Source organism: Diabrotica virgifera, chromosome 9 (genome assembly GCF_917563875.1).
Source record: "Diabrotica virgifera virgifera chromosome 9, PGI_DIABVI_V3a".
Lineage (NCBI taxonomy): Eukaryota > Metazoa > Arthropoda > Insecta > Coleoptera > Chrysomelidae > Diabrotica > Diabrotica virgifera.
The window spans coordinates 56,059,348-56,071,191 of NC_065451.1; positions in this window are offsets into that span (position 1 = coordinate 56,059,348).

Here is an 11,844-nt window from a genome sequence, read left to right on the forward strand (position 1 = left end):
TTTCAGATTTGGATTCCTTACGTAAAAATAAGTAACTTTTATTCGAAACATTTTTTAGAATAATGGATAGATGGCGTTATAATCGGAAAAAAACATTGTTGGAAATGGAAAATTAAATTAAAAAATGGCAAGCGCCCACTAAAATGGAAAACTTTACTTAACTTTTTTTGGTTTTAGGACCTACTCTTCACAACCCAATATGTCCCCAAAGCGCTCGAGTGACTGCACATTTAGCATACTTTGCTCCCCTACCATAATATGTCTCATTTCCAAAAAACTAAATAATTCTTGTTTCTGTTGTTGAGAAATTTAGAATACAGACAAAAAAACATTAAAATCATGTTTTTATTTTTAATCCACATTTTGCTGGACCCGCGCTGGATTCAGCTGGATTTAGGCCAATCTTGCAAAAATCCAGCTGGATTGAAAATGCTGCTGGATTGCAATCCCTAGTCGGGATGTTCGAATAGCAAGACCACCCAACCAAACCCGTCAGCTTGACGGATTTTTGTCGTGCGACAAGCCTCTGACAAAACCACCTGACTGTCGGGGCTGACAACGCTGGGTCTGACTGTTAAGAGGAAACAGTAGCGATCAACAGGTAGCGAAAACGCGTTCCAAGATTGGGGCTGTAATTTTGAATATTTTTTCGAGATATTTGGCACACTTATTCGTAATATAATAAAGAATGGCGGTACAGAGCCCAATTTGAAAAATATATTAACATATGGAAATTACTCTGTAATTAAATGCAATATTAAAAAAACGAGCCTGTACCGCCATTAAGAAGAACAAAAAAATCACTTTCTTCAAATAAACTTTTTTATCCGATGCCTAGATTTTGTGTCATTTTTTAACTACTAATGAAATAAAAAATTTTAGTACAGTGGAACCCCGATAAGTCGGCCCCCGATAACCCGGAACTCCGGCTAATCCGGACCGATTTTTATCAGACAAACATTTCAACAATAAAAATGTATGTAATATAATATTTGAGAGATAATGGGTATGTTTGTAGTTTGAACTACATATACCATAGTAAAAATAATGACTCATGGCACACCACATTCATTGTCGTGTTATCGAAAACAACAGGCATCTGTAGTATCCTTTATTTATTTGAAACTGCCTTAGCATTGTTTAGAAGAAACTAAAAGACTATTAAATTGCTTTTTTAACAATGGTCTTAGTCATCACTGTTATTAAATAACATAACATCAGAGACCGTATTGTGTGTAGTAAAGTCGTATTGTTCGCTTCCGTTCGTAAATCTATTCAGATTTTGTGTTTGCGTGTTTTTTATCTACGTAAGGCAACAAAACGTAAAAATGTTGTAGTGACAATGGGAAAGAAACTAGAAGCATTAAGTAGAATTGATAGAGGCGAATATTGCAGCATCATATGGTGTCGGTACATCTACAGTATCGGATTGGAAGAAAAATAGAACTAAAATCGAAGAATTTTGTTTCAAAATGATAACAAAAGACAGTTTGGACAATCGGTGCAAAGCTAATAAAGCTAAAAATGACTCTCGACGACGCTTTGTATGTGTGGTTTTGTACGTAACGCGAACGTGGCTTACCAGTGTCTGTGTGACAATTATAACAGAGTTGATCTGTTAGCATACCATATTATATTAATTTTTACCATTTTTTCCGGCTAACCCGGATTTTCGATAACCCGGATCAGCCGCGGTCCCGATTAATCCGAGTTAACGGGGTTCCACTGTAGTTCCAAAATGATACAAAATCTAGGCATCGGATAAAAAAGTTTATTTGAAGAAAGTGTATTTTTTTGTTCTTTTTAATGGCGGTACAGGCTCGTTTTTTTAATATTGTATTTAATTACAGAATAATTTCCACATATAAATATATTTTTCAAATTGGGCTCTGTACCGCCATTCTTTATTATATTACGAATACGTGTGCCAAATATCTCGAAAAAATATTCAAAATTACAGCCGCAATCTTGGAACGCGTTTTTGCTACCTGTTGACCGCTACTGATTCCTCTTAAAGAGTGTGTGGCTGTAGGCTTGTCCCACGACAAAAATGAGTAATCCTGACAGTCATGCTGACGGATTTGGTCGGGTGGTGTTGTTATTTCAACATCCTGACAAGTAGTGTTGCCATGTCCGATTTATTTTTAATCGGTACATAAGCAAAAACAAATCGGGATTTAGGGTTGTAGATCGGGACAAATAAACAACAATAGCCCAGTAAATGACTGTTTTGAAGTGTCATTATCAGAGTCAACTCCGAATTCCATAAAAATCTGGTTTTTGGTTCTACTTACTGTCTACTTCAAAGTTGAACTTGTACCGTCGGTTGCTTTTATTTGGGGGTGGCAGTTACAGTTACCCTTCTCGTGGGTAAAAAAAACGCGCGTTTAAAGTAAGTCCCAAAATGGATCAACAGACTAACTCTAAAAACTTTTGTTCTAAGTAATTTTTGATAATAAGTCAATACTTTTCGAGTAATTTTATCGAAAAAAATATTCTTAGCAAAAATGTAGCTTTTAAAAAAGCAAAAAAGATTGTATGTTCAGAAAGTCTATAAAACCAGTAAAAGCAAAGTTGTAGCACATCAAAAATACGTTCTTATTCGTCAAATTCCAAATCGAATTTTTCAACTTGAAATAACCAAAAAATTAAGCAATTTTCGGGCAAAACCTATCAAAATTTTTAAAGTGTTTAAAAAATATTTAATTTAGTTTTATATAAAAGTCTATAAAAGCATTAAAACTACGCGAGTTACGCTCAAATAAAGTTGGCTCCTTTTTTTGGTAAAAAAGTCGTGAAAATCTCACCCTATTTAGCACCGTAAATAAAATTAATCGTTACCGCTTTACCATTTACTTTATATGTCTATTGAGTATAAATATTGAGTACATATTTTTTAGTTTTTCGATCTGTCATTCATTTCGCGAAATATTCGCTTTATTCTTGTGAAATTTTGGGACTCGCCCATTTCCTTACGCCCGGCTCAAATCGTCAGATTTTTGAAATATACTTTCTTTTGCATGTACTTAACTTACCTTATCTTAATCTGACAATTTCGAGTTTTTTTAAGGATAGATTTTAATTTTCGGGCCCCCCTTAACGAACTCCCCTGTGTTACGAGCCAATATATGGTAGAGGTACATCTGCAGGGTACCAGGTTTCTCCCCATATGATAATCTGACGCGCTCGAGTAACTGCAAAAATCCCCGCTTGGGCTCCCCTACCATATTGTTTATACGATCTGTAAGGTTTACCGGTCGGGAGTGCTTAGTTTTGAAAAAAATTGGTATTATAGTAAAAAAAATTCCTAAAATATTGGAACATCCCTTTTTTTTAAGATAACTTAAAAAGTATTAGGGATACTAAAAATCTCAAGGAGTAAAAAGTAGGTGGGTTTTGCTTTTATAAATATGATAGATTCATTTTGTTTTTCTGTAAGACAAAAATTGATTAAAATATGGCTGTTCATATTTTGCATACATTGGTGATTAGTGACTCGTTCAGGCCCTTTCAATCATGTAAAAAATACATAAGTAAAGTAAATTGTTTGTAAAACGGTAACAATTAATTTCATTTGGGGTGCTAAGTCGGGTGAGATTTTCACGATTTTTTTACCGAAAAAAAAGGAGTCAACCTGATTTTGAGCATAACCCGCTTAGTTTTGATGCTAGAAACTTTTTTAAAACTTTTATAAAAGTGCTTCATTTCTTTTTTTTGAAAAGTGCTTCATTTCTTGGTTACTTCAAGTTGAAATATTTGATTTGGAATTTGACGAATAAGAACGTATTTTTCATGAGTTACAACTTTGCTTTTGCTGGGTCTATAGACTTTACGAGTTCACCATTTTTTTTTCATTTTTTTTATATTAATCTACATTTTTGCTAAGAATATTTTTTTCGATCAAATTCTTACTTTTTGAGTTATTTGTAAAAATCGCCTGAAAGCGTGATTTTTTTTGTCGTAAAATACATATTTTCAATCGTAAATAACTCGAAAAGTATTAACTAAGTTAAAATTCTATAGAACTAAAGTTGCTTAGAATTAGTCAATTTATCCATCACCGGACTTATTTTAAACGCGCGGTTTTTCATCTCCAATTAGGGGGTGACTGTAACCCTCCGAGTAAAAGCAACCAACGGCACAAGCCGTCCAAATTTTCATGCAATTCGGAGTTTATCCTGAAAATTCCACACCTGTAATTTTGAACCAATCAAAATACGTTATTTTGACAGATCACCATGGCAACGGAGGTATTTTATCGAAAATTTTTTGCTCGTGGGGTACCCAACAGCGAATTATAGTGGAAATTTTTTGACGTTTACAATAACAGAACATTTTTGACAGACTGGTTTTTATTTGTTTACATAATTTAGTTTTGATTCATTTTCTATCACTTGTAGTTACTCAAAACTTATGTAAAATTGAAGAATATACTATTTTCTATCTTGAAATGGTATTCCCATGCAACTACAATGAGTAGAAATTACGAATTTGAAAGCCTAAATAATTGCTGACATAGCTATGGCACGCTATTAATCTGTTCATGCAGCTTTGGATTTTCAAATGCAAATTTGGTGTGGAATTTTCTTACCGAATACCACGCGAAGTCAAATTAATATCCGGAAATTTTTTTTTGATCATGAATATTTTTAGAAAATTTCCCTCGTCTGCGACTCGGGAAATTTTCAAAATATTCATGATCTCAAAAAAATTTCCGGAAATAATTTGACCTCTAGTGGTATTACTAGTGAAAATTAGACGCTATCGCCGTATTTCCCGTTCATTTATTGGACTACAAGGTGTTTCTATAATCTGTATTTATAATCCTACATAATAATAATAAGACGAAATTACAAAAAAAATCGTAGATTAAGTAAATTATTTATTTTTTATTAAAATTATATTTTTCAATCGATTTTGCCGCTTTTAGGAATGCCTTGTTTTTATAATATAGTTATAAAATTCACTGCAAGTCCTGAAATTGGTTTTCGTGGGTGAAAATCGGGACATTTAGTGTCCCGATCAGGTACAAATCGGTACGCGTCCCGAGACCCCTGAAAATCGGGACGTCCCGCGCAAATCGGGACACCTGGTAACGCTACTGACAAGATTTGTAATGACAGGACGTGTGTAACGTTGTTGGCCTGACCTCTGACTCCAAGACGGATAACTAATTTTTCATAATCTATACGGGTGGCTTTTGTAAAGCGGCGGACACAAGACAAAAATTACGTGTTAACTACGCTAAGGTCTATATTATAGAGTAGGTACATAATTCTATTATATCTGCTGCTGTATATTTTAATATGTTGCATTTTATGTATGCTTCTTTTCATGAGCATTTTTCAGTGCGTCACAAATGATAGAAAAAAAGGTAAGTCCGTGATAATATACATTTTTGTGACATGACATTTTAGTTAAATCTGACAGTTGTCAAATTTTATTCTCAACTTGGCATAAAAACAAATCAATTCTGTTTATTGCATTTATAAAATGGTATTTTCTTTGATTTGTGTAGTCTTAAAAATTGTATAGGTAGATTATATTCGTAGATATATTATATAATCCGAAAACATTTTGTATTTCGATTATAGCGCCATCTATTGACAACTAGAATAAATGTTATAAATGTCACCCACGAAATGTAATCACCGACGTGCGTTTCTTTCTGTCACATGCAATTTAACGCGTTAGAAAGAAATCGAAAAACTGACGCACTGAAAGATCCTCATGAGAAAAAGCATACTCCAATTATGACGTTACAAATTTAAAAATACGGCTTATCCACGTTATGTTTAAACAAAATGTAAGTAAAATGATAATTTTATATTATATCATTTACCATTAGTCCAGGAACCGAAGCTTTTCATCTCGCAATTTTTACAGAATGGATCGATTTGCTTGGAAATTTGAGAATAAGTAGTGGATAGTCCAACGATCAGAATCTATATGATGCCGAAAGGCGCTTCTACCATGGGGGTGGTTGCCACCCCATCTCGGGGGTGGAAACTTTTTATTATATTTTGACCGCAAAAGTTGATAAAAACGTTCATTCTTAGCTAAAAATGTTCTATACATTTTTTTTTATAAAATTAATAGTTTTCGATTTATTCGCTATCGAAGGTGTTAGTTTTATATCGAAAAAATCAATGTTTTTCGATAATACTCATTTACGATTCACTCAATTTTTGCCGTAGAAAAAATTTATTCAAACCAAGTTCTTGGGAACTAAATAACCTACAATTTCATATTTAAACATTTTTTCGTATCTCTGATGCTAATCTCTCTATTCTGAAGAAAATGGCATTTTTTAACAAACTACAAAAATTCGTTATTCGCTTTTAACTCCAGTTTTTTTAAAACTAATTCTAAGCTAGTCAAACTTCTAGAATCTATTAATAATACACAAATAAAGAAGAATGAATAAGACCAATGACTAAAAACACCGCTAACTTACATTATTATGCTTCCAATTCTATTGCTCCTTTTTTTTCAAGAAATATTTAGATTTTTTAACTGTAACTTTTTTATTTTTTGTCTTAGAAAGTTTGGTAAAAAAGAATTTTGTAGGTTTTTATAAGATCTATATGTCTATTACTATTAAATCTTTTTAAAATCTTGTTGCAAAAAGAGGTGACTTTGAAAGGGTTGATAAAGGTGGTTTTTGCATGTTATTATAAGTTTTAATTGCCAATAGCTCACTCAATTTTTACCGTAGAAAAAATTTTTGGAAACCAGGTTCTTGGGAATTAAATAAGTTACAATTTCATATTTCAACATTTTTTCGTATCTCTGATGATAATATTTCTATTCTGAAGAAACGGCCATTTTTTCCAAACTACAAAAATTCGCTTTTAACTCCATTTTTTTAAACTATTCATTCCAAGCAGGTCAAACTTCTAGAACCTATTAATAATACATAAATAAAGAAGACCAAATAAGGTCAATGATTAATTTTAATTAGGGTGGTGATTAGGAGGTTGCTTCCGATCACTTCTTCGCTGAAAAAAATAGGGACTGACATTCTTTTCATTATAAGTCACTTAATTTTTGAGCTAGATACCTTTTTGTTATCTCTGGAGATAGATATTTTTAAATACTTTAAATTAGTTTGAACAAGTTAACCTCGAAAAATGCATCGTTTTCCCGTCTTTTGACTTTGAAACTACAATATTTAGCATTTGTCGAAGAAGAGCTAACATATAATAAAGTATAGCTCGATTACTATTGGGAAAATATAAAAACAGAACGGTTTTGTTTATTTTTTCAAAAGGTACATTTTTGTTAAGTATGATAAAACGAAAACTTTTGGGTTATTAGCAGAAAACTTATAAAACATTGATTTTTTCGATATACAACTAACACTTTCGATAGCGAATAAATAGAAAACTATTAATTTTATCAAAAAATTATATATAATGTTTTTTTGCTTAGAATGAATGTTCTTATTAACTTTTTTGGTCAAAATATAATAAAAAATGCCACCCCCGCGATGGGGTGGCAAACACCCCCATAGTAAAAGCGCCTTTCGTCATCATGTAGATTTTGATCCTCGGACTATCCACTACCTATTTTCAAATTTTCAAGCAAATTGATCCATTCTGTAAAAATTGCGAGGTTTTTTCCTATTTTGAGCTTCATTACTTGGACTACATATTCGTAATACGTTTTTTATTTCATTCTTTTCGTACCTACTCGTTACCATACATCTGCACAAATTTAAACTTATAAATAAAAAACCATTTGCTTACACTAAAACATATTTGGTATGCGGAACAAAAAATTGCACAGAGGCTGTCATTTGTCACAGTCATTTGTTTCGAGCTTTTGTCATATGTCGTATAATCCGTGTACAGTCCGTCTAATTCACTTACCGTTGCACAGTTGCACGTCATTATCTACGTTAGAGATCTAAGTTGACATTGTTGCCCAATTACAAAAAATTCTTCAATTCATTTTAAATCAAATCACAAACCATACATACTCATAGACGTTTCACGTAAATTGTCAAGGTCAAGACCACAAACCATACATACTCATAGACGTTTCACGTAAATTGTCAAGGTCAAGACAGCAAATTAGTTACCATTCCAACCCAGAGATGTCGCTGTCAGTCAATTCTCTTGTCATATTTAACAACTGACAGTTGACAATTAAATTAATTTGTTATTTACTTTTTATTTTACAGTTTGTGGCTTAATTATTTTATTATAGTGGTGTTACGTTTTTAATTAGATTTAATCACAATTTTAATCAAGTGTATTAACCTCCTCTCCGTTTTTATGAGTAGAATTTTTAGTTTACATTGATCATCCCGTGTTGTGTTTCTCCACATTAAAAAAAAACAATATAATAGATCCTGAAACAGTTTATTCCAATAGACAAGTGTGTCATCAACATTTCGGACCTATGTATTTTTGGAAGTTTGTAAAAGATTATAAGGTAATATTTATCTAAACAATCATCCTACAAGATTCTTTCAAAAATTTTCATTCAACTCGATACACATCAGTGCTTTCACGTGACACATAGCAGTAGTGTTTAGCATTTTGAAAACAAATTGGAATATTTGAAGTTTTCAGCAAAATATGGAATAAAACATTGAATTGTCTTTCTGTTGTTTTAATTTCCTGCAAAATTTCATCAAAAATCCCGCAAAATTTATAATTTGAAATTCTCACGTAACTAAAATTTGTTAATTTAGTTCCCATTCCAATCAAGAGATGGCGTTATTTCGATCCGAAAGATTAACATGGTCGTGAAACGTCTATGAGTATGTATGGTTTGTGGTCAAGACAGCAAATTAGTTACCATTCCAATCCAGAGATGTCGCTGGCAGTCAATTCTCTTGTCATATTTAACAACTGACAGTTGACAATTAAATTAATTTGTTATTTACTTTTTATTTTACAGTTTGTGGCTTAATTATTTTATTATAGTGGTGTTACGTTTTTAATTAGATTTACTCACAATTTTAATCAAGTGTATTAACCTCCTCTCCGTTTTTATGAGTAGAATTTTTAGTTTACATTGATCATCCCGTGTTGTGTTTCTCCACATTAAAAAAAAACAATATAATAGATCCTGAAACAGTTTATTCCAATAGACAAGTGTGTCATCAACATTTCGGACCTATGTATTTTTGGAAGTTTGTAAAAGATTATAAGGTAATATTTATCTAAACAATCATCCTACAAGATTCTTTCAAAAATTTTCATTCAACTCGATACACATCAGTGCTTTCACGTGACACATAGCAGTAGTGTTTAGCATTTTGAAAACAAATTGGAATATTTGAAGTTTTCAGCAAAATATGGAATAAAACATTGAATTGTCTTTCTGTTGTTTTAATTTCCTGCAAAATTTCATCAAAAATCCCGCAAAATTTATAATTTGAAATTCTCACGTAACTAAAATTTGTTAATTTAGTTCCCATTCCAATCAAGAGATGGCGTTATTTCGATCCGAAAGATTAACATGGTCGTGAAACGTCTATGAGTATGTATGGTTTGTGGTCAAGACCACAAACCACACATACTCATAGACGTTTCACGTAAATTGTCAAGGTCAAGACAGCAAATTAGTTACCATTCCAATCCAGAGATGTCGCTGTCAGTCAATTCTCTTGTCATATTTAACAACTGACAGTTGACAATTAAATTAATTTGTTTACTTTTTATTTTACAGTTTGTGACTTAATTATTTGATTATAGTGGTGTTACGTTTTTAATTAGATTTAATCACAATTTTAATCAATTGTATTAACCTCCTCTCCATTTTTATGAGTAGAATTTTTAGTTTACATTGATCATATGATCATCCTGTGTTGTGTTTCTCCACATTTAAAAAACCAATAGGTATAATAGATCCTGAAACAGTTTATTCCAATAGACAAGTGTGTCATCAACATTTCGGGCCTATATATTTTTGGAAGTGTGTAAAGATTATAAGGTATTTATCTAAACAATCATCCTACAAGATTCTTTCAAAAATTTTCATTCAACTCAATATTACACATCAGTGCTTTCACGTGACACATGGCAGTAGTGTTTAGCATTTTGAAAACAAATAGGAATATTTGAAGTTTTCAGTAAAACATTGAATAAAACATTGAATTGTCTTTCTGTTGTTTTAATTTCCTGCGAAATTTTATCAAAAATCCCGCAAAATTTATAATTTGAAATTCCCATGTAATTAAAATTTGTCAATTTAGTTCCCATTCCAATCAAGAGATGGCGTTAATTCGATCCGAACGATTAACATGGTCGTGAAACGTCTATGAGTATGTATGGTTTGTGGTCAAGACAGCAAATTAGTTACCATTCCAATCCAGAGATGTCGCTGGCAGTCAATTCTCTTGTCATATTTAACAACTGACAGTTGACAATTAAATTAATTTGTTATTTACTTTTTATTTTACAGTTTGTGGCTTAATTATTTTATTATAGTGGTGTTACGTTTTTATTTAAATTTAATCACAATTTTAAACAATTTTATTAACCTCCTCTCCGTTTTTATGAGTAGAATTTTTAGTTTACATTGATCATCCCGTGTTGTGTTTCTCCACATTTAAAAAAATAATATAATAGATCCTGAAACAGCTTATTCCAATAGACAAGTGTGTCATCAACATTTCGGGCCTATATATTTTTGGAAGTTTGTAAAAGATTATAAGGTAATATTTATCTAAACAATTATCCTACAAGATTCTTTCAAAAATTTTCGTTCAACTCAATATTACACATCAGTGCTTTCACGTGACACATGGCAGTAGTGTTTAGCATTTTGAAAATAAATTGGAATATTTAAAGTTTTCAGTAAAATATTGAATAAAACATTGAATTGTCTTTCTGTTGTTTTAATTTCCTGCGAAATTTCATCTAAAATCCCGCAAAATTTATAATTTGAAATTCCCAGGTAACTAAAATTTGTTAATTTAGTTCCCATTCCAATCAAGAGATGGCGTTAATTCGATCCGAAAGATTAACATGGTCGTGAAACGTCTATGAGTATGTATGGTTTGTGAATCAAATAAATCACACATTTTTTGCAGCAAAACAAATTAATATTCAATGTAAATAAATAAAATTTTTAGAAATAGAAAACAAGAATTAAGTTATAATCTTACGTTAAAGTACATAATAAAAACAGTAAATATAATGAAACAAATACTTATAGTACAGAATATAAACAAATATGAAGTGTCATCACCGCAACTGTCAAATAAATGTTACCAATTTATGCCAAAATATCACCTTCGTTCGCTTATAGTTACAGTGTATTCCGAACAAATGTGCTTCATAGAAACGCTTTATAATCCATTTATACAAATTAAATGAAACATATTATTGTGTATTTCTTTATGTTAACATTAATAGAAATCTTTAAATATTTTTTCTACGCGTATATAATAAAATATGTCTAGTGGCTGTAATGCCAGTGTACTCGGCAAAGTGATTCTAAAAAGAACACACCTACTGCCTAAATATTTCGAGTTTGTATCATGTGACGTCACGGGCTATGACGTGGATGACGTGCAACGGTAAGTAAATTAGATGCAGTATATGTTAATATTATACGGATCACTTTATACGGATACACACTTGTCTCATACATATACTTTGTATAATGTCGCATGTGATGAATAAATTTGACTTGACTTGACTTGATTATACAACATATGACAGAAGCTCGAAACAAATGACAATCGATAAAAAGCCCTATTGTAAAAGTACATACGCACCTTAAGAGGCAACAGTAGCGATCAACAGGTAGCAATAAACGCGGTCCAAGATTGCGGCTGTAATTTTGAATATTTTTTCGAGATATTTGGCACACATATTC